The following is a 25,544-nucleotide window of genomic DNA, read 5'->3' as shown; positions in this document are numbered from 1 at the left end:
AGGGGAAGCAAGCCAGTAAAGAACATCCCTCCATGGCCTCTGAATCAACTCCTGCTCCCTGACCTACTGGAGTTCCAGTCCTGACTTCCTTTGGTGATGAACAGCAAACTAAATAAATCCTTTCCTCCCCAACCACTCTGGAAATGAGTCTGGTGGTTCCTGAGAAAACTGGACATAGTACTACCGGAAGATAATATCTTTTAGAGATATGCCACTCTGTTCCTATGAACCTCATCACATTCTGCCAAATTATAACTCTCTTCCCTGCCAAGATTTACCTTCACTAATCTTTGATGTTATTTGTTTTTACTTATTTCTGTATTTTTCTTAAGGTAATCCATGATTTTTATATGAAATTCTCAAATAATTATAAAAATAATTTATTTTTTAAAAACAGTAAGTGTAAACGACTATAGGCAGAAACAAGAGACTTGCTCAGTTCTAGGAGGCATGTAAAATATGATAGCTGATACCTGGAACATAATATATTAGTTCCTCAAAAAAATTAAATGTAAATATAACCCATTAATTCTATATTTGGATATATGTGCAAAGAATTGGAAGCAAGGTGTCCTGGAGTGATAGCTCAATGGTAAAGATCATATTCTGTTCTTGGATTTCAGTTCCTAGCACCCATGTAATATGACATACAACAGCTTGTGACTCCAACTTCCGGTGATCTGGCACCCTCTTGTGGCTTCTATGGACACTTGCACTTGTGTGTGTACAAACACCTACACTCAGATGTTGTCTCAAAAGTCCTCTCCAAGCAGACTGACTGAAACTGGCTTCTCTTGCCTTCTGACTGAATTGCTCTGCCTGGAAAAAAAGACTGCCTCTGAACTTCACAAACTGACCTGCACTGACTACATGGAAAAGAACTGGACTCAACTCAACCAAACTGTTCTGCACTCAACTGAAAACTGACTGACTCTCCCTGAGTTGTTCTTTTAAGACACCTCTCTTTCCTGTCCTTTCTTCTGAGAGTTGGGGGTGTCCTATCTCTGACTCATTCTTTCAAATATTTCTTAGATTTGTCACTTTGTCTGCCCCTCAACTAGATATCATTGCTTGGTATTAAAGGGGTGTACTAAAAGCATAATCTGTATTCCATCCAGAGGGAGTAAAGATGTGTTCTAAGGGCATGTTTATATTCTAGATGGATCATATAGACTTGGAAAGGTCTTTTTGGATGTGATCTCTTGCCAGAGCAGCCATGTTGCTAGATTAAAATTCCTGTCCAGATTTTATTTTTATGAGTCCTAGGGACAAAACAGCTTTAGCCATCAAGCTACAATAAACAAAGAACTGACATCTGCTGTGCCCCTATTGATATAAGAAGAACTCCACCAACAAGGTGTCTCTTTACCCATTGCAAGGAGATGTCATTCATATATATATATATATATATATATATATATATATATATATATATCTTTGGTTTTTCGAGACAGGGTTTCTTTGTGTAGCCCTGGCTGTCCTGGAACTCACTCTGTAGACCAGGCTGGCCTAGAACTCAGAAATCTGCCTGCCTCTGCCTCCCAAGTGCTGGGATTGAAGTTGTGTGCTACCACTGCTCATATATATATATATATATATATATATATATATATATATATAAAATAACTCAACAATAGTTTTTTTTTAATTTCCTCTTCTCTCAACCTCAATCATCAGCATTCTACTTCATATTTCTACAAATTTCACCTTTCTTGTTCTTCACAAAATTGGTGCCATTTAATTCTCATGTTCTTTACTGACTGGCTTGTTTCACTTAACATATTTTCTTTAGCCACAGACATGTTGTAGCACATGTTTTTTTATGGATGAATATTATTCCCTTGAAAAATTGTTTGCTTGTCCAGTCACCTATTAATAGGTAAATGTTAACTATGAACATTGTTGTATACGTACATACTAAAGTATTTACTTTCCGTTCCCTTTTTTAAAATTCATTTGTTTGTTTCTTACAAATTTGTGTATGTCACCAGATGATATGTGGCCCCCGACACATATACAGCATAGGACTGCCTGGGCTGGCCTCAATGAGTGAAGATGCACCTAACCCTTGAGATACTTGAGGCCCCAAAGATTGTTAAGATGGTTGGTGGGGTAGGTGAGAACATCCTCTTGGAGACAGGGGGGAGGAGAAATGGGATGAGGAATTATGGGAGGACAGACTGGACTGGGAGGGGATAATGACTGGACTGTAAAAAAAGTAATAATAAAAATGATACACTTAAAATAAGCATTTTTTTCTTTTAGTTAAAAGAAATAAAGCTTAAGCAAATAATATAGAATGTGAGTTCTGTAGCTAGAAGAAATATTTGTCCTACGGCACCACTTGGGAGAGTGGGCCCTGTGTCTTGACAGGGCATCACAGTGAAGCTGGCTCTGAGGATGTGGGTGGACCCAGGAATACTACTCCTGGGCATATACCCAGAAGATGCTCTAACATTCAATAAGGACACATGCTCTACTATGTTCATAGCAGCCTTATTTATAATAGACAGAAGCTGGAAAGAACCCAGCTGTCCCTCAACAGAGGAATGGATACAGAAAATGTGGTACATTTATACAATGGAGTACTACTCAGATATTAAAAACAATAAATTTATGAAATTCTTAGGCAAATGGATGGATCTGGAGGATATCATCCTGACTGAGGTAACCCAATCACAAAAGAACTCACATGATATGCACTCACTGATAGTGGATATTAGCCCAGAAACTTAGAATACTCAAGGTACAATTTGCAAAACACATGAAACTCAAGAAGGAAGACACAAGTATAGATATTTTGGTCCTTCTTAGAAGGAGGAACAAAATACCCATGGAAGGAGTTACAGAGACAAGTTTGGAGTTAAGACAGAAGGAAAGACCATCCAGAGACTGTCACACTTTGGGATCTATCCCATAAACAACACCAAACCCAGACACTATTGCAGATGCCAACAAGAGCTTGCTGACAGGAGCCTGATATCGCTGTCTTCTGCAAGGCTCTGCCAGTGTCTGACAAATACAGAAGTGGATGCTCACAGTCATTCATTGGATGGGGCACAGGGTCTCCAATGAAGGAGCTAGAGAAAGTGTCCAGGGAACTGAAGGGGTTTGCAGCCCCATAGACGGAACAACAATATGAACTAACCAGTATCTCCAGAGCTCCCTGGGACTAAACCACCAACCAAAGAAAACACATAGTGGATTTCATGGCTCTAGATGCATATGTAGCAGAGGATGGCCTAGTTGGTCAGCAATGGGAAGAGAGGCCCTTGGTCCTGTGAAGGTTCTATGGCCCAGTATAGGAGAATGCCAGGGCTAGGAAGCAGGAATGGGTGGGTTGGTGAGCAGGGGGAGGAGGAAAAGGATAGGGGATTTTTGAAGGGGAATCCAGGAAAGCAGATAACATTTGAAATGTAAATAAAGAAAATATCAATAAAAAAAAGATGTGGGTGGAGGTGAGTCAGTCCCAAGAGCACAAGCACAGGAGGGCTAACCCTGCCTCCTGCTGATGGCAATACTGGATGGCCTAGACAGAGCAGTGCTGGAGAGCTTGCCCTGGTGCTACAGATAAGGAAGAGCCGGTGGACTGACCAGATCTCATACCATCCAGGCCCAACACCAGAGCACTTAGAAGGCACACTCTAAAACCTATATCATCTGTTAATGGTTGTGATGCTTTAAAGGGCCAGTTCTGCTGTTCCAAAACTGCAAGATCTCCATGACACAGAGCAATGGCACAATGATCAGAAATCCCAGTGAGGACCCAATATTGATGGTGTCACAGAAGTCAGAGATCTTGAACTTCATTGTAATAAACATTTGAAAGTAAAGATGAGGGATATACTGTGGAGCACACTACAGCTTCCACAGTGAGATGTTTTCTATGCTTTGTTGTTGTTTGTTTGCTTGCTTGCTGATCTGTTTTATTTTCTGAGGGTATTTCCAAGGGCAAAGGGTTGATATGAGAAGACAGAAAAATGAGTGGGACTGGGGTACATGATGTGAAATTCACAAAGAATCAATAAAAACAAGAAAAAAATGGGGATGTGAAGTGGTGATAGTTGTGCAACATTATGAACGCACTGAGTGTGAATATACTGTACACTTTAAATTGCTTGGTAAAGCGTATGTGATAAATTTAAATGTATATTTAAATATATACATATATAATATAAATATATACAGATAAATTTTAATATATATTAAAAACAATGAACCATATATATGGACCTACAAAACAAGTATGCTCTGCCATTTTTTGGATTTTTTTTTCAACTTAAATACAAGCATAATATCCTTAAAAACATAGCTTTTATTCATTTTTAAGTTATTTTATTTACTTACATTCCAGTCATTGACCCCCTCAGTGCATCCTTTCACAGTTCCTCATCTCATTCCTCCTCCTCCTCCTAAGAGGGTGCTCCTACCCCACCAGCCCTCCCTCTTCCCTGGGGCCTCAAGTCTCTCCAGGATGAAGCTTTGCAATTTTATGAGGTCCTATTTGTCTAGTGTTGATCTTAGAGCATAAGCTATTGGTGTTCTTCCAGGAAATTTTCTACTGTGTCCATGTGTTTCAGGCTCAAAAGCAATATACAGAAAACCACAAGCCAATATCAAACTAAATGGAGAGAAACTTGAAGCAATCCCACTAAAATCAGGGACTAGATAAGGCTGCCCTCTCTCTCCCTACCTATTCAATATAGTACTTAAAGCCCTAGCCAGAGCAATTAGACAACAAAACGAGGTCAAGGGGATATAAATTGGAAAGGAAGAAGTCAAAATATCACTATTTGCAGATGATATGATAGTATACTTATTTGACTCCCCATAATTCCACCAGAGAACTCCTAAACCTGATAAACAACTTCAGCAAAGTGGCTGGGTATAAAATTAACTCAAACAAATCAGTAGCCTTCCTGTACTCAAAGAATAAACAGGCTGAGAAAGAAATTAGGGAAAAGACACTCGTCACAATAGTCACAAATAATATAAAATATATTGGTGTGACTCTAACCAAACAAGTGAAAGATCTGTATGAAGAAAGAAATCTTAGATCGCAGAAGCTGGAAAGATCTCCCATGCTCGTGGATTGGCAGGATTAATATAGTAAAAATTGCCATGTTGTCGAAAGCAATCTACAGATTCAGTCAATCCCCATCAAAATTCCAACTCAATTCTTTATAAAGTTAGAAAGAGCAATTTGCAAATTCACTTGGAATAACAAAAAACCCAGGATAGGGAAAACTATTCCTTTTCAGCTTCTTAATTCTTTTTCTAATTCAAATTTAGGGATTCTGACTTCAGTCCAATGGTTGGGTGTTTTAAGTATCTCCTACTAGCATAATATCCTTAGAAACATAGCTTTTAAAAAAGATTATTCATTAGCCTAAGGGGTGTAGAAAAAGCATTGTTATTCCATTATTAGGTAACTCCATTTTAACTTTTTATATACATACATGTACATACATACATTCCAATAGCATGTGGTCATATATATATATATATATATATATATATATATATACACATACACATATTTATTTATATATGTATGTGTATGCATATGTATATGTATGCATATCACATATGTATATGTATATGTATATGTGTATGCATATGTATATGTATGCATATCACATATGTATATGTATATGTATATGTATATGTATATGTATATGTATATGTATATGTATATGTATATGTATATGTATATGTATATGATGTATATGTATATGTATACACACATGTTTATTCTACTGCATGCTGTTGGAAAGCCACAATTCCAGGAATATATGGGCAGCACAAATTGGATTTGATGTTTTTAAATAGGAGGACACAAAAACTGGATGGGTATGGAATGAGTGTGGCTCTTGGAGGAGTAGGTAGGTAGTGAATATGATTTAAAAAATACATTGCATGAAAATTTCAAATAACATATAAAAATAAAATTGTTTTTCAATACATTTAGTTTTGTGTGTGTGTGTGTATGTGTGTGTGTGTGCGCGCGTGTGTGTGTGTGTGTGTGTGTGTGTGTGTATGTTTGTACAGACTTGTATTTAACAGTATGAAAGTACAAGACAGCATATAACTTGGGGGAGTCAATTCTTTTCTTCCATCCACTGAATCCTGTCTTTACCCATTGATCCATTCTACTGGCCCCAAATAATCTTTGGCTCCTTCTTTTGGCGAAGGGCTCCTTAATTCACCCATACTCATGTTACTACACTGAATTCTGGTAGCATGGACTCTTATTCATATATCTGGTTGAATTATCTTAAATCACTTAATTTTTAAAGCACTTAATATTTACTGTAGAAATAAAAGAAAATGAAGGCAACCTACAAGAAGAAACTTTAAGGCTATCCCACTAAGGAGAATTTCTGAAACTCTAATGTAGAGAAGTTTCCTTATGAGAGATTGTGAAAATATGAGATTTGCAGACAGCAGTCCAGTTATTTTAATTCAGGAAGTTTATGATGTTACCTAATAATTTGTGTGATTCAAGTATCTTTTAAAAAGTAATGTACAAACTGTATGATCGAAATCACTCCTGGAGCTTGTCAGGTGTCTCCCTTGCACTTCAGAGAATTTTCCACTATCTAAATGACTATGAAAACAAAGAATTTGTCTGTCTTGTGTGTCAATGGGGTTTTTAGGCTCTTGATAAATATTTCTAGTGGAGAAGCATGAGTTAGTTTTTGATAATCATTTCTTATTTTTAAAATTGTAGGAATTCGTTTTTGTAAAATTAAATTTAAAATAGGTGCATAAGACAAGACCTATCATTCCCTTCACTTCCCCACTCTGCTTTCAAAGAGATGAAGACATGACATCCTGACCTCAATTTTCCTAACACAATAAACTTGTTGAATTATTGAATAATGGAATTGTATTGCCAGAAAGAGTATTAGCTTTTCTATGTATTTGTTCCCATTAGAGAGGGTTAAAGCTGGTAGGGATATAAGGACCTATGGATTACACTCCAGATAGTGAAAAAAAACTCGAGATAATTTTGACATATGTAGATGAAAATTCATCAATTTTTAGATAATTTATGGTACCACGGAACAGCAAATAAAGGAACAAAAAATAATTTTGTCTGCCTAGAAGAATAAGTGGGCTATGGCACCATCGTGGTAACAGTCAGTAGTGTCTGGGGAAGAAATGACTTCATGCTTTGAAAAATTAAATCTGACATGTTAGTAATTTATAAAAATGGATTTGTTAAGAACCTAACTGGTGTTAGTATTGTAAAGCAGAAAATAGGAACTGGTATTCATTTATAAATCACGCATTTCAGTTCCCTCTCTAACACAAACTATTCACGTAGTTTTAGAAAGTCATAGTTTCTCTGAATCTTTTGAATATGAATAATTCTCACATTCTCCTTACTTTTAAAGTGTTGTCAGGAAGACAGGAGATATATGTAAAAGCACACATGATATAAAAGTTGATTATAATTGAATTAGGTGGTCATTGAATCTGAATGTATGGAAAGCACTTTGAGAATTGTAAAGAAGCCTGTCATGCATTTAAATGAAGATGATGATAATTAACAATTCTCTTTAACATCTATGAGTATTATGCTAATAATTATATGAAATGACCTGAAGTGGCATAATTATGTCCTTTTGAAATATTTGCAATTATCCTCAAACCCCAAGTACATAGGAGCTTGCCTAGAAATGGCTACATTTAATATCAAGTAAGATCTTGCCAGTTTTAGTCTCATCTTTTCCACAAACTTAAGTCGAAAAGACAGGATCATGGAAAATCACTCATCTCTCCAATTCTCTCCTCTCCTTGATTTGCTTTGCCTCACCTCCTCTCTTCTTTTTTCTCTTCCTTTTTCCTTCTTTCTTTTTTTCTTCCTTCTTTCTTTCTTTCTTTTTTTTTATCTTGAGCTAACTTCTTTCCTATGATTCTTGTTTCTTTGAAAATGTAAGAATATCTTGGGCTATTTCTTATACTGCTGCTATAAGAGGGCATTATGTGGCTGGTGGAATTGGAAAAGGATTGTATCATACTAATACTCAGATATTTTATACTTAAACAGGAATTCAACACAAAGAATCCTTACAGTTTCAATAAGATGTCAATAATGTCACTTTTTCTGTTTTCTTAATACTTTCCACTGGACATTTCAGCTTATAAATGTATTTTTTTGCCCTTAACTCTTTTCTCTTCCTTTAAGAAAATATCTTTGAAGGTCCACAGATTACAAAGCTAGCCATGCTATGACAATAGCAGTGTTGTTCTATGGTTCTCTATGTCCAGTGCAGTCAGAACTTTTCCTGTGCATCTACTATATTTAGAACACTATAGTAAGTTCTGTAAAATAATACCACAAAATCAACTAGAATGTTCAAGAATGTATATGTTAAAAAATATCTGCTAGTAATATTTTGGAAAGCAATTCTGAAATTTGTACAATTAACTTCAAATTTCTGATTAATAAATTATGACTCAGAAGGTATCAAAAAATTATCCATGATCCCTGCTGTTCCTACACCAAATGTGGTAAGACATAGTCTAAAAAGAGGAAATAGTAACCTGAAATTATATGTAATGTTGTGCTTCCAGAAATTTAGAATTGTGAGAGCTTCCTATTAGTTTTAATAATTGGAAAACAATTAAAGAGGAGTTACGGCTAAGTTGAGTATCAAAGATGGAAAATTTGAAGTTATATAATGGTAAGAAAAGGTGTTTTGAGAAGAGGGGGAAAATGTTAGCAGTTGACCTTTTAGAATCAATAGGAAAAGAAACAATGAGTGGAGAATATCATCCTGGGAGCAATAGGAAGTGATATACTTTGGAATGTGTATTAGCCAGGGTTCTCTAGAGACACCAAACTTATGAACTGTATCTATGTATTAATTGGCTTTATTGTAATGACTTATAGTCTACAGTCCAACTAACCCAACAATGGGCAGCTGTCAATGGGAAGTCCAAGAATCTAGTAGTTGCTCAGTCCACAAGGCTGGGTGTTTCAGCTGATCTTCTGTATAAGCTGGAATCCTGAAGAAGTAGGTTCTAACAGATGTGATGGCAAGTAAGCACAAGTAGGCAAAGAAGTGTGAGTCTTCCTTCTACCAACGTCTTTATGTAGGCCTCCAGCAGGTGTAGTCAAATTAAATGTGTGTACCACCACACCTGAATCTGGAAGTTGCTTTGTCCCAGGCTGACCTTGAACACAAAGATCTGCATGGCTCTGTCTCCTGAGTGCTGGGATCAAAGGCATATACTACTACCCCTGGACTTAAGCTTCTTCATCTAGAATGTGCTTTGTCCTACCCTGTCCTTGAACTCAGAGACCTGCTTGCCTTTGTATCCTGGGATTAAAGGTGTGTACTACCTTGCCTGGACCTAAACTTTGCATGGCCACTATGCCTCAAGATCTGGATCAAAAGCATCCAACGTCAAGATCTGGGTCAGAAGCCCATGTCTTCCAGTCTCAAGATCTGGATCACAGGTGTTCTCTCCATTTTGGGATTGTAGTTTATTCCAGGTGTAGTCAAGTTGACAACTAGGAAATAGGCATCACAGGTTTCAACGTTCCTTTGAAAACATGCATGACAGTCATTCTGGGTTTTTAATTAACATCAAAAAAGCATTCAATATTATTAGTAGAAGCCAAGTATGTATAGGACATTGTGACAAGAGGAAAGCAGAGGAAATTAAATCTGAAAGTAGAAACATTAGGAAACTATTGCCATAAACAAGGCATGAGTTTATCTAAAGCTAAAATGTGAAATATTAAGAAGAAAGGACCCAAGAAATTCAACACTGAGTTTTGAGGGAAGAAATTATGGAGCCAGTTTACTTTGTATGGTAGGAGAGGCAGAATGACAAAGGATTAAGGTAATCAAGAAAGCACCTTAAACTTTTCGTGTTAAGATGATAAAAAGTTGTCCTAAACCAAAATAAGTACCTTGACAACAGTCATTAGTTTATATATGACTTTATTTAGTCATTAAGAATAAAATTTCATAATTTTCAGGAAAATGGGTGAAACTGGCTTTCATCATGTTAAACAAAATAAGACAATTTTTTGTTATTTATGAAATGTAAGCAAGGAAATGACTTAGAAGTAAAAGAAGGAATACTAGGGATATAAAATAGTAACAGCAAAGGTAAGAAAAAGTTACAGGGAGAATGAATATGATCAAAGTCTATTATATGATTATTTTATATAATTAACATATTGCTAAAATTATATTTGAGATTATATAATTTTTATTTTAGATATACATGGGGTGAAGTATACTTGAAATCCCAGTCACATAGCAGGATGAGATAGGACAATTACAAGTTAAAAGCCAGGTTAGATAACTTATGAGGACATTGTCTTGAAATAAATGTTAAAAGTGAGCTGATGATTTAACTCAGTGAAAGAATAGTTGTACAAGGGTTCAATTTCTAACAATGCACGCAAGTGCACATGTATATGCATGCACCCATGTGCCCATGAGCATGAGTTCGCATGTGCGCGTACAAACACACACACACACACACACACACACACACACACACACACACACACACACACACACACAAGTACCCGGTTGGTAGATAATGCTAGAGAGCCAAAAAGTAATGCAATAATCAATGTAGCTTAGAGTATGGGTTCTTAAAAATCAAGATTACCAGTCTAAAAATGGTGTTTATCATATATCACTGCAATGCTTCCAGGTGAATCTTCGGTAACCATTGAACAGCTGTTTCTTGCCATAGCTTTAATATAATCAGGATGTAACTACAAGAAACCATATTATCATTTTGTAGTTTATGTAGTTCTAACTCTGATTCTTTTCTCCACTTTATGACCTGGTTCACAAACACAAAGGAATATCAACTTCTAAATGAAACCCATCATTTAAGCAAATACTTATTGGTAAAATACTGTGTCATTAACTTTAGAAATTATGTAAAACAGATATATAAAATTTATTAATTTTAAATAGATGTTCATTTCCTGAATAATAATTCCTATTTACCTTGTCCAAGCTGGTGGGAAACAGCTATCCATTCTCTGCTTCAGTTTTTAGCAGTTTTTTAAATAACTCATAAGAGAAATCAATAAAATACACAAAAAGAATTCTACTTCAAGTTCAAAACATTCTTAGTCAACTTACAGAGGCTCCCTACTTGTCACATTGAGTGAAATTTAATATCATCAGGAAAACTAACAACAGTAAATAAATACACACTGGCTGTCTTAAAACCCATGCTTTTATATTGATGCTTACATTAATAAAACAAAACAATAACAATAAAAGAAAAACAAAAAGGAAGATATAACATTTATGCTCACAGAACATATTTCATTTTAAAAAGCACCCAAGTCATTGCTCAGTGTGTAACTGAGAAGTCAAATTGCAAACCACATAGTAATAGAGTATACCATCTACTATATGAAACAAAATACCATCTGTTGATCAATGTTGGCGAATAAGAATTTATCATATGTGCACTGCTTGTCTACAGCTAAGAAATTACATCTCTTACCATATACAAAAATAGTGTTCTTCAATTTCATCTCAAATAGTAATTTCTCTTTCAGTACTGAAGCAATATAGAATACTAGAAAGATTTCAGGGTCAAAATCCAAAACCATGTATATTCCGCTCTTCTATTTAAAAAAATTACCTTGAAGAAGATTCATTTTAACTCTGAAGACATTTTCCATAATCTCTTCCAGTTCTAATGTTTTATAATTTAATAAAAAATTATATCTGAAGATTATTTTCAGTTCATTGTATTGTTTCATCTATTTATGAATTCTACTTTCTGCATAATACCTATGAGTGTAGATTCCCATTATGACTCTTCCCCAAAATTTTGTTCACAGATGAGTATATAATGCTCTTAGCCTAATTTTACCTAATGGATCAACTAATTTAATCAATTATCACTCTATTTAATAAGACAGAAGTGCAGGGGAATAGAGCCCCATGTTTTTTGCATACCTATGTTCTATTTACACATAGGTGCAAAATGTAATATTACAAACAGAAAACCTTTATTAACAAAACTTTTTTGTACTTGAAGAATCTTTTTATCTTTGACATTATATGCCTCAGCTAATGGACCTAAATTGACCACTTCTAAGTTGTCTGTTACAATGTGTCATTGGGAAAGAAAAAAAAACATTGATAAGTGTCAGTTTTGTACTTTGTAGATAGTATAGTCTCAGTAATATGGAAAATTTGACAGCAGTTTAGATGGCAACTTGCTTCCACTTCACAAAACAAGATTTTATTGTCCATATTAACATGTAATTCATCCATACTACATGAATAAAATCAGAATACATTCATAAATGATGATTCATTGGGGTAATTTTATATGTTATAGAGTTCCAAGAAATTATCAAGCATATAATTTAAAAAAACATTACTGTTCTCAGATGAATCTGGCCATCAAGAGACTTAATAGACCATATGGCTGCCTGTTCACTTAGCCTTGTGTTTCATATACTCATGCTTCCATACAGTAAATAGTTATTGAATGTCTACTGCCAAAGCATCTTTATTGCTGTGTGAATCAGAAATCCTAATTATAGCCTATAATAGATAATTGATTTAAAAATCTGGCTCTAAATGTAAAAGAGGTGGGTGAAATCAGGGGAAACATTGGCAGATAATAGAAAGAATCTTAGTGAGCTCACAAGTAAAAAAACAGTGCTCTGCAATGTAGGTCTTTATGAGTCAGGATTCACAATAATAACCTAAGTTCAGTGAGATGTTAAGAAAGATAAATTTATCAAAATGTCAGGAAATGGAGTTCTTAAGTAGGAAACACAGAATCCAGGAAACTGAAAATATGATGAAAAATATGTCAGTAACAACTGAAGTGATAGAATGAAAAAGATGTGATAAATGTCTTCTACCTATACATTTTGTAAATGATCTTGTAAAGCTCGTGGCTATAAATTTCATTTATGTATCGATAGCTACCAGATGAGATGGCTAGTTTATCTGCTCTGGTTCTCACACTCCAAATTCACTGTACATTGGCATCTCCACTTGGTATTGAATTGGTACTCAAATTTAACAAAGCAAAAACTGAACCCTTGATTCCACCTCTCCATCCAGCTCTTCCTTAGCACAGTATAAAGAATTTCTGGCCCATCTTTTTTCACTGCTTGCTGTCCCTTCGGTAATATTTTAGTTCACTAAACAGTGGCAATTTGACAGTTATTGCTAACTAGGACACATTTTTTATATGACACTTATCTTCTATAAGAGGCTCAATTAAATGCAACCTCCTTAAGCATGTCTTCGTTACACATCCTTTCCAACATAGATTCCTCCAACCTTTATTTTGTACATTTATTTTCTTGATTACTTGCCTCTCCTTCTATTTTAGTTTAATATCTTTAGAGGTAATGCCATTCTCCATATCTCTAGGACCTAAAAATGTTCCTATCACAAAATAAATAATAACTAACTACTGCCTAAGCCAACAAAAAACAATAAAAGTATGAATATGAAATTTTACTTTCTTGGATATAAGTATCCATTATTTTCCCGAGTTCCAATGATCAATAGAATAAAATCTTCTATATATACAACAGATCAGATTAGAAAGCTAAGTCACTAGTATTTTTCTACTAAGGAAACAAAAATATCATGATTATTATTACCCACTCAGAAGCTTGGAGGAGATATCTAGATCATTAAGTATCTTACTTTGGATTACTATTGCTGTAATGAAATGACATAACCAAAGCAACTTGGAGAGAAAGGAGCCTATTTGGCTTATGCCTCCACATCACAATTGATCATTAAAGGAAGTCAAGTCAGAGACTCAATCAGGGGAGGAATCTGAATGCAGGAGCTGATGAAGACACCATGGAAGAGTGTGCTCTCTGTGGCTTGCTCAGCCTGCTTTCTTATAGAAAACAGGACCATTAGTCCATGGATAATACTACCACAATAGGCTGCATCCTTCCTCCCTCATCAATCATTAATTAAGAAAATGTCCCACAGGTGTGCCTACAGACAGATACTATGGATTTTATTCTTAATTAAGGATCCCTCTTCTCAGATGACTTTAGCTTGTGTCAAACTGATACAAAACTAAATATAAGTGGAATTAGCCCAGAAACTTAGAATACCCAAGATACAATTCGCAAAACACATGAAACCCAAGAAGAAGGAAGACCAAAGTGTGGATACTTCACTCCTTCTTAGAATGGGGAACAAAATACCCATGGAAGGAGTTACAGAGACAAAGTTCGGATCTGAGAAGGAAGAAAGGACCATCCAGAGACTGCCCCACCTGGAGACCCATTCCATATACAACCACCAAACCCAGACGGTATTCCATATGGTAGCAAGATGTTGCTGACAAGACCCTGATATAACTATCTCTTGTGAGGCTATGCCAGTGCCTGGCAAATATAGAAGTGGATGCGCACAGTCATCTATTGGATGGAACACAGGGCCCCTAATGAAGGAGCTAGAGAAAGTATCCAAGGGGCTAAAGAGGTCTGCAACCCTATAGGAGGATCAACAATATGAACTAACCAGTACCCCCAGAACTATGTATCTAGTTGCATATGTAGCAGAAGATGGCCTAGTTGGCCATCAATGAAAGGAGAGACCCAGGTCTTGCAAAGATTATGTGCCTCAGTACAGGGGAATGCCAGGGCCAGTCAGCAGGAGTGGGTGGGTTGGGGAGCAGGGTGGGGAGAGGGTATAGGGGACTTTTGGGATAGCATTTGAAATGTAAATGAAGGGCTGGTGAGATGGCTCAGCAGGTAAGAGCACCCGACTGCTCTTCCAAAGGTGCAGAGTTCAAATCCCAGCAACCACATGGTAGCTCACAACCATCCTTAACAAGATCTGACTCTCTCGTCTGGAGTGTCTGAAGACAGCTACAGTGTATTTACATATAATAAATAAATAAATCTTTAAAAAAAGAAATGTAAATAAAGATAATATCTAATAAAAATAAAATTACCCAGTATATTATGTCAAATCTACAACTTTAAAATTCCAGTAAATAGCTATAAGTTTCTCACTAGACATCAACTCCACGAGGAGCTGTGTGAAATTCATAACATATTTTTTATAAATGAAATCCTACAATATTTGTTGTAGAGGAATTTTAATCTAGCAACATGGCTGCTCTGGCAATGGATCACATTCAAAGACATAGGTCTGTGTTATCGGATAGAATACAGACACTCTATACACCTTTAATCCCTATGGTTTGAATCCTTTAGTACACACCTTTAATCTCAAACAATGATTGAAGGGCAGACAAAGTGACAGATCAGAGAAAGATTTGACAGAATGAGTTAGAGATAGTATGCTCTCAATTCCCAGGAGATGAGCTATTTAAGAGAACCACAGGGAGAAACAGTTCAGTCAGTGAGTTGGAGTTGAGTCAGTTGGGAATTGGTGGAGTGAATGAAGTGCAGTGAAGTTGAGGCCATTCATGAGTTCATGCAGTTCAGTGCAGGTCAGCAGTTGAAGCCAGAGGATAAGAAGCAGCCAGATTAGAAGTTGTCAGAGTTAGTTTGAGGCCAATCAGAGTGAGAAGCTGAAAGAAGCCAGACTGAATCAGTCAGTGTAGAAAGGAGTTTGAGCCAGAACAGCTGAGGTGAACCAACCAGCCAGAGTTCAGAAAGTGGCAATCTGGTGAATAAAAGTTCTATTTACAAATTGTGTTAGACTTTTCTCTACCTCTTTGATGAGGTTGATAGGATGAAGTACCTAGAAAGCAGCTAATAATGCTTCAGACATCTGGGTTATTTTCCAATCTTAATATATCTATTGTGCCTGGTACCTTAGCTACATAACTTCTACTGGGATGGATATAGAAATAACACTTCAGCAATTGACTATAATAAGACTTTAGGGATGAATTAAAAGAAGAATAAGCTGTTCTAAAGGATATCGTGATGGACACCAATTGGTTCACGACAAACAAATCACGTTCTTTTAAAATTACCTTGATAATTCAAGCATTATTGAATATGTAAAAAGAAACAATAGTGATATTCTGAATCTGGGGATCAGAATTTATATCAAAGTAATTTGAAAGTTGTATTACTGTGTATTACCTCCTTGGAAAAACAATATGAAAAGATATGAATTTGGTACCTAGTTATGTGTGTGCTAAAATAGGTACTTCTTTGGCTTCAAAATCTAGTTGTACTTTTCTTTTTGCTTATTCTTCACATAAATATTTTAAGGTTTCCTCATTTGTTTTCTCACTATGGTTACTTTTGGCATAACATATGGAATTATAAATAGTTAAATTTCACAAGGAGACTTTTAGATGTTGCAAAGGCACTTAACTGTAGTCATATTTACACAGATACATATATATGTATCCATATCTATTTCAAAATTTTACAAGACTCAATTAATTAATTTCTTAATTGAATGCAAATACTTTGATCCAATTCACAAGAGGTTTTTCACAACATGTCTCAGTGTAATGCTTTCAAATCTTCCCAAGTATGGACTTGTGATTCCTTAATTTTTTCTTACATTAGCAAAAGAACAGTAAGAAATCAAAAGGTATAACCATGTTGAAATCCATAAGATTCAGGAAACCTAATTAATAGTTCTGCCTCAGACTAAAGAAAATTTTATTGATTATTCTAAAGCATTCTTTCATTGTGGCCTTTTTCCCCTTGTGATTGATTAGCATTTTTATCTAAAGGTACAAAATGATAGCAATATTACTCTGATTTATTGTATCACTTCACAATTATTTCTAGAATTTCTCTCTTTTAAAAATGGAGCCTAAGGAGAAATATGTTTTGTGGTAACAAAGATAAATAAGAAATGTGTCTTTTAAAAATTGCTAAGTGTTTACTTCACTTATAAACAATGTCGATCAGGACACAATCCAACTCTGTGGAGAAGTTAAAACTTTAAAAGGAAAATAATGTCTTAGTCATTTTGATAATTCTGTTTTTAGAGAATTCTGAATCTGTATACTCTACTTGACCCACTTATTTTAAAAGACTTGTTTGAAGCAACCACAACTGCTGTGCAGAACCTAAAGTTTATTGTGCTGCAAGCCTTTTTCTATCTCCATTTTATACGCAAAAACATCAAAAACAGTGCTCAGAAACCATACTGTGGTAAGGTTCTTGTTAGAACCAAATGAGAAAAAAGGAGATATTACCAAAATTCAAAATATATTCCTCCATAAATCACTATGGAGGAACTTTACAAAAAGAATCCTCTTATATTTGTTCTTAGTTGTAATGAGAACTGCAACCATCTATCACACTGAGCTTCACTGGTGATGCATAACTAACTAAGGCAGGGGTTAGGGCTAATTGTATTTAACTCTCTTTTTGTCATCTGTGTTACAAAGGCATTGCCCTCCCTTTTCTACTTGCATTTGCAGGACTGCAGTACTAAATTAGGATATTCTGTCATTATTGAAAAGTTCCCAGCAACACTGAATTCTATACTTAGGAAGACAAAACTAGCTACTTCATATCTTATCCATAATAAGAGTATTTGAATACAAAAAAGGCTGGATCCAGAACTCCAAAAATTGTACACGTATTAATTAGCTGTTGATGTGGTTCTTGAATATCAATTAGAAAAATTTCAGTCTTAGAATAAATATTTATTGAATAGCTATTCAATATCTGAATGACACTACACTAGGAGTTATTCTTACAAAGTATTTTAAAATGTATCTGTTGCTATCAAGGAGATTGAAATCAATTCATATAGAGATAGACACTAGTAAATCATTAAAAAACACAAAACAAGTATACAGAAGTTATTATCACCAGGAACTAATGAGTGATATAGATAGTAAGGTTTGTAACAGCTCATTGGAGGAGGTAATTATTAACATTTGAAGTTAGCGAAGGCTTTTTGGACCAAGTAAATTTTGTACTATGCATGTGACCAATAAGATTTATTTTTACATCAGTAGTAGACAATGTTATGAATACAAACTGGGATTTCAGAAACACTATGTGATTTCTTCAGGAACTTTTTAAAACTACAAGTCTTGATTTTTTTCAAAAACTATTTATATAACTTTTATTCATGTTGAATCCTTAGAATTTACGTACTCAATTTTATATTGTTTTCTCCTTTTGATATGTGACTTTGCCATTGTTTTCAACTTACTTTTATAAAATGAAGACTGGTTGCTATGTAGACGTACTCTAGCTGAGAATATGAAAGTTTGGTGGCAAGAATTGTCAATAATATCATTTTTTTCCTTTTCCTCTTTCCTCTTAATATCATAAAACTATTAAGAATTGTATCGTTAAGTTCACAATTTAACAATAGCTGCTAAATTATTGTACAAAATTCTATTTGGGATATAATTATTTTATTCATAAGTTAATTGTATGCATGATTTCTCCTACTATATTTTAACCTCTTTGATAACTGGGACCAGGCAATGTTTAATTCATATTTGTGTAATCCTCTTTCCATTATCCACACTTAACATGATAACGATACAGTGAATGCTTTATTGAACTAAAGCCAATGTTAACAGTGTAGATATGCAGACAATAGTGACAACATTCTTGGAAATTAACAAGTAAACAGTTTAAATCCAGATATTCTGCTTGGAAATAATTTTTATCTGTAGAAAGTGTTTGGACAATACCTATTCAATTTGCAGCCCAGATTTTTCTATTATATCCTCATTTGTATTCATGGTATTCAACCAGATAATATGGCACTTTAAACAGTTTATAAAAATACGTCTTTATACACACATACAATACAGCCTTCTTGGAACAGCACACTTGTTTTTCTTTGCTTATTAGCAACCAAGAGGCAGGTTTTTCTCATGAATTTAAATCAGTTCTACTCACCATCTTCAATACATTTACTTCAATGACATGATGCATAAAGAAACTACAGGATAATTTTAGAACTCATCAATACCTACTTCCATGAAGGTTTCTAATACTATAGATTCCATTAACTTGTTCTACATGCCTCATATGTCACAGTAAATAATGAGTTTGGTTTTTGTAGATAATTGAATAAAGAATATATCTATTTTGCTGAGTCTTTTCAGTTGGAGATTAATAAACTTTTGAAAGAACAAAAATGATGGCATTCCCTGTGAGAACTTATAACAAGTTTTAAAAGGAGGTGTTTTAATTACCTCTGCTTTATAACATAGAGCTTTGAAAGGGATATATTTATTATGTAAAAACACCAAATAAAGAAGAAAGCAACTCAGGCCTTCAAAACATATTGCTGGGTAGAATTACAGTCACATATTCTAAACTATCTAGCTGAGTTACAAACAAGATAAAAGTCCATAAATATGCTGTATATTTTATACCTCTAATGATGTAAGCTTGACAAGATTCATTTTGGAAGATACTTTATCAATTGTATTGTTGGTATAAAAGTTCCATGTTGTTTATTATAATATCCATACTTCTAGCTGTAATTCTGTTGTTGCTGTTATTATTGTTTGAGTTGAGGTCTTGCTCTATAGTCCTGACTGGCCTAGAACTCACTACATAGATGAAGCAGGTCTTAAACTTGTGACAATCCTCCTGTCTTTGTATACCAAACTGAGATTGTTGATATGAACTATCACTCCTGCTCTATGGCTATACTTGTTGATCCAAGAATATATATATATATAACAAATAACAGAGCTCATCTGAATTCCAAGACAAATTTTTCATAAACCCACTACTAGATATCATATCCTTCAAGAATATGAAATAGAAATGTTTGTAAGTATGGGAAAACATGATTGTAACCCAATAGCAGTTTTCCGAATTTTATTTCAATCAGTTCTTCGAAGTCAGGTAATCTTTATTACCACTTGGCTATTTTGTTGCTCCAGTACTCCATATTTAATTTTGGAGTCATGTATGAGAAATGGATCTGTTGCCATTTTAAAATACATTCTTAAATGCCTTGCTGTGGTTTCCAGTCACTATTATGCTAGATATAAATACCTCACTCTGGTCTGGAAATACATGATGAAACATTCTTGTCAATTCTTGGAAAATCTACAGTTGTCACTAGTTTGCTTTGAAGTCTTATTCAGAGCAAGGCAAAATATTGCATACAAAAATATGCCTTCTCTCATATCTGGTACAAATGACTGTTGAAAATACTCATTACTTAGGGTACAGATTGTGACTTTAAAAGTACATATTTGAGTTTATATGATTGCTAGGTCCCAAACAGCTTTGGTAGGGAAAGAATGATGTGGTTCCTGCCCTTGGGACACAGCCGGCAGGCATGGGCCTCCAAGAATGTCAATAGCTGCTAAGAGTATGTAAGGTTTGTTTATATAATAATGTACATATTTTACGTTCCTCCTTTGAGGAAAGTCCTCCCTGTTAATGTTAATGACTCCATGCTGATCCAAGACAGCAGAAGTCCTGGAGGCAAAGGTGTGGCTATGTCTCAGCAAAATGGTAACTGCTGGTACCTCCAGGACAGCTCTTAAGGCTGTGGGAAAGAACTCTAAAAACATGTATAACACTATAACTTCTCAACTATGCAAAAATATAAAGATACAATATGGATTGCATAAGGGATTTCACAGATCTAAAGGAACAGAGGCAGCTATACTATGTGCCAACCTGTCAGAAAGATACTAAGGAAGATAGATACAGAGATTTAGGGAATGGTGATCACAGGAGATCTCATCCGGCCAAGTTTGTTGTTGTTATTGTTGTTGTTTGTTTATGTTTACAAAGTGAGACAGATTTTTAAGTTCAGGGTGTGTCTGGGACAAAGCAAGTTTAGGCCTAGGTGTGGGAGAAATGGTAACTTTAGAACAGGGTCCCACCCAGCTAGTTTAGCATTTGTGCTCAACAGAGGTAGACAGATCTCTGAATTCATCTGCAGCAGCTGAAAGTCAGATGCAAATATTTGCACCCCACTAATAGACAGAAGCTGCTGAGCCCTGTGGTTGAATTAGGAGAAAAGTTGGAAGAAGCTGAGGAGAAGGGCGACCCTGTGGGAGGACCAGCAGTCTCAATTAACCTGGACCCCCAGGGTCTCTCAAACACTGACCCACCAACCAGGCAGCATACACCAGCTGATGTGAGTCCCCCAACACACATACAGTAGAGGACTTCCGGGTCTGGGTTTAGTGAGAGAAGATGCACCTAACCCTAAAGAGACTGGAGGCCCCAGGGAGTTTAGAGGTCTGGTGGGGTGGGGGTGGGGACATCCACGTGGAGACAGGGGTGTGGGGAGGAGGCACGGGATATGGAACAGTCAGAGGGTAGACCAGGACTGGACTAAAATCTGGAGTTTTAAAATAAATTTTAAAAAAAGAAAAAGAAAAAAGAAATGTGTGCTTTTTGTCTCCTAAGAATTAAGGGATTGCCGTCCTGGGGTGCTGATTCATAAGATAATCAAAAGGAAACCTGGAGTAAATGGCTAGATTGATATGTAAAATAAAACACTGACTGGGCTTTTGACCTGCAAGAGATGAGCTATCCAGAGAATTCTTTAAGAAGAGCAAGAGAAAAGTGCTTGGAGAACTGTCCCAAACAGAACATAGTGACAGCTGTCTGGAGATCTCCAGAGAAAGTCAGAGAGAAAGAAAGCAGAACAATGAGAAAGCAGGCTGGAACGTGTCTCAAGCTGAACATAGGCTGCCAGCTTAGACTCATAATTTGACATCCAGTTGTTTGTTTTCCCAGATGTCCCTTCCTCAGAAATTCTCTCCAAGGCTGGTCCTTGGCATTATAATTATTAAAGAACTTAATTGACTAACATGTATTTTATTGAAGAACCATTACACATCGTTTTCACCTTGTATGTATTACTATATTGATCACTTAGCACACAACTCAGATATCACACTGTTCATTTAATCCATCATTCAAGAACTAGTTCTCAATTTCCCTTACGTTCCCAAAATTGTGTTAGTTCCACAATGGAAAAAGTAGACACAGTATCTGAAGGCATAGAATCCAAATTTCAAGACAATTAAAACTACTCATAAAATTCTAAATTAAGAAAGAGTGCACCTACATTATGACTTAAAACCATCAATAACTCCACTCCCAGGGGATCCAATGTCCTCTTCTGATTTCCTTGCAATAAACATACATACATGCAAGCAAAACATTTATACACATAAAACAAAATAAATAAATCTTTAAAAGTAGCAACTGCAATTGTGGAAACTTAAGAAAATAATATACTCTATATATTAGAAAGGTTTTTAACCTGTCTTCTAGAAAATATTACATCAGTTTTTGAAAAGCAAACCTAGTCATTCCTTTTTATTTATACCACCTACAATTCTTTGTTGCCATAAGATTTGAGATATATGTTCTTGTTTTATTGTACATGTATTTACCAAGGTTCTCATTTAATTTTAATATTTTCTGAGATATGATCTCACTGGGTAACTATAGTTGGCCTGGAACACTGTAAATAGACCAGATTGTCCTTGAACTAATAGAGTTCCACTGTCTCCACCTCTGAGTACTTGGATTAAAAGCATACAGCACAATGCACAGCTTATTTTAATATGATTTTATTTTAAATAATACTTTTAATTGTATAGGTTGATAGCATATACTGTGACATTTCATAACATACTTACAATGTGAAATGATATGATACATATTTTTGTCATACAACCCAGGAAATTATGTAATTTTCTTTCTGTAGTTAGAGTTATAAAAATGATGACATCAGGCTTTCAAGATAGACAAACATGTATTTTAGTACTACTTCAACCATTTATTTCGATACTATGCCCTTAAACAAATGACCTAACTTCTCTAAACTAGTTTATTTATCTGTAAAATGAGTATAATTCTTTTTATGGTGAGGGTGAAAAGCAAACCATATTATGTAAAGATACTAACCTAGTGATGTGAGTAAATTATTTTCTCTATTGGTCAGGGACCTTTTGCATCCATTGGTGTCTGTTAAATAATATCTAATGCATCATAGCTTCCTGATACATGATACTGAATTTTTAATACAGAATGCACCCATTTTTAAAGGTTCTGAAGACATATAATAATGTATAGTCTAATATTCAGACTACATATCCAGTGTATCTTGATTTCCTGGAGATCTTGCTTATCTTAGTTTAAACATTATAAAATACTGTTGAATGCCTAGTTTTAAATGTATTTTTTTGTTAGAGCCTAACCTTTATTGAGCAGGCTCAGATGAGAGGAGTAGAAACATTCAAAAAGGAGAAAATTGCTGGCTGCATTTATTAATCAACAATTATCCAATTTTGTGCCAGGCAAGACATGTAAGACATGATTTGTGCAGTTAAAGAGCTTACAATCTAGTTGAGAAGACTGACTCATGAAACTATTATAACAATTAAGTGCAAAATTGTGTGGTACTTCTTCTCAGTGCAGTAGGAGTCCGGGAAAGGGAGAACTCAGTGTGAGCTGCAGAATGTCAGGACAGGCTATTAAGTTAAGGCTTCAAATGAAAAGGCTATTTTTCAGACCTAGAAAGACAAATGCAGGAAAAAAAAAAGAGATTATTTGTGAGACCTTCATTGTACTACCATTCTTTGATTTACAGTTCTGTATTTGAAAAAGGAAATTAACTTATACCTCAAACACTTACACTGAAATATTCTCTCCCATATTTGACGTAAAGTGCTTCTTCACATGAAACCCAAGGCAAAGTCTTTAAAATTCATAATGTGAACCAGAAAAATAGCATTATGTTTCACAAATAAGAAAAATGATCAATATGTAAGTGCTTCATGATTGCATTTTATTATGGCATTTGAAGTTAGTTCCAAACTTTAAGACCTTCTTTACAGCCATGAAACTGATTATCATATATATCATAGGGCAATACGAGAACAATTTTTACTAAAATAAGTATGAGTTTCATTTTTAAGGGAGATGTTGACTTTCTTTTCTTTTTCCATTTTCCCACTGGTTTTAGGTACGATAGTTAGGGCCGTGTAGGTGAAAGGCAAGCACTCAAACACCGAGCTACTCCCTCAGCCCTTAACTTTTATTCTAAAATAAACTCTTATTTAAAACTTACGCTATCTTATCACTTTTCTGCTTCTTATTACTGTGATACTAGGACCATGTTTCACCAGCATGATTTTAAAGGAGGCGTTAAGCCTGAGGAAGCTTAAAGATAAACTGCTTTGGGAAATCACTGCTCCTGCTGAATGGTTGTATATGCATTCATGCGTACAAGGTTTAGGGAGGCTTAGACTATCACTGCTCCAATATTTGGGAGAAACTAGTAGTGTGTTACCTATGACTATATCCTGTGGGACTCTGAGTATCCATCATTTCCCCATGTTATTTCTTGATAGACACTCTTATCAATGAATAAAAAAAAAAAGAACTGAAGCTCTCAAAATGTACATTAGTCGAACAGAGTAAACAAAAATACATTCTTAAAGGTCCAATGAACAATGGAGTGAGAGATCCTGTTCGGGAAATACTTATTAATTCTTTTAAGAAAGAGGATACAAATTTTATCTGAAACTTTAAATTATAAATGGGCAGTTACTTTATAGAGCAATAGCAGGATGCCACAGATAAGGGCTCCAAATCCTTCATTTTATATTACCTTGTTTAATGGAAGGGAATGGATGACTGGGCAATCCAAAAAGTGATCCAGCCATCATCCCAACCTGGGTTAAGTCTATATTTTATGTGTGTATTCTTTTCTGAGTAAATGTTTCTTGAAAGTAAAATGTGAATATGTGCCTGCGAGAAATTTTACATGAAATAGTTTGGGACAATAATTATTAATGAACTATCTTTTGAAACTAAAATTTATCCTTAATAATTCAAAAGGGTAAGTTATATAACACTTTTCTATGTGAAGAACCCTGAAGCATTTAATCACATATGATAATCATATGATCAGATAAATCTATATATTTGCATATATGCAAACTATCACAAAGCAGACAAGTTGTTACAGTTAAGAGTGCATGCTCTTCATATGAACTTCTTACTTGAAATCCATGATTTTAATCTTGAACATATTTAATATTTGTGTTTTAATGTGTCTCTGTAATGATATCATCAAAGAACTTGAATATTTTGCTTTAGATTTAACTGAATAAGAATATAGTTTCTAAAAACCCTAAAGTACTTTATCTTCAGTGTATTCCTTACAGCTATCTCAAATATCAAAAATCTCAAGTTGAATTTACCAGAAAATAAATTGTGACACAGTTCACTGTGTTGATGACCAAAAGGAACATATAAAACTGCCAAACACATTATCAAAGTACAAAGTGCTATGAGAGAATAATAGTACAGGAACAAAATATATGACAGCACTTCTGGAGTGAGAGGTTATTTAATTTTGATGTGCTGTGTGATAGAGCTTGAGTGTAAGATGTGTGGGAGTTCAAAACGGAGAGTATAAACAGGAAGACAGACTAAGAACAGATTGTCTGCCTTTCAATACTCTTAACTATTGAGCAATAAATGGTGTAGGCTTTATGCCATAGATAGTAGGGAAACTTGAATTTCAGAGTAATGTAAGTGGAGTTGCATTTTCAGATAGATTATTTTTCTTCAGACACTGTGTCACTATATTGAG

General features: G+C 35.0%; 1 pseudogene; it reads right to left on the bottom strand.

Annotated features, from left to right (window-relative positions):
- Positions 1-1,253: 1,253 nt before the first annotated feature.
- Positions 1,254-1,383, bottom strand: LOC115063205 (annotated as a pseudogene).
- Between the last annotated feature and the right edge of the window lie 24,161 nt (positions 1,384-25,544).

The sequence above is a fragment of the Mus pahari genome, chromosome X (assembly GCF_900095145.1).
Source record: "Mus pahari chromosome X, PAHARI_EIJ_v1.1, whole genome shotgun sequence".
In the NCBI taxonomy this organism is placed as follows: domain Eukaryota; kingdom Metazoa; phylum Chordata; class Mammalia; order Rodentia; family Muridae; genus Mus; species Mus pahari.
The sequence above is the reverse complement of the archived record's forward strand: the minus strand, read 5'-3'. Positions and strand labels throughout refer to the sequence as shown.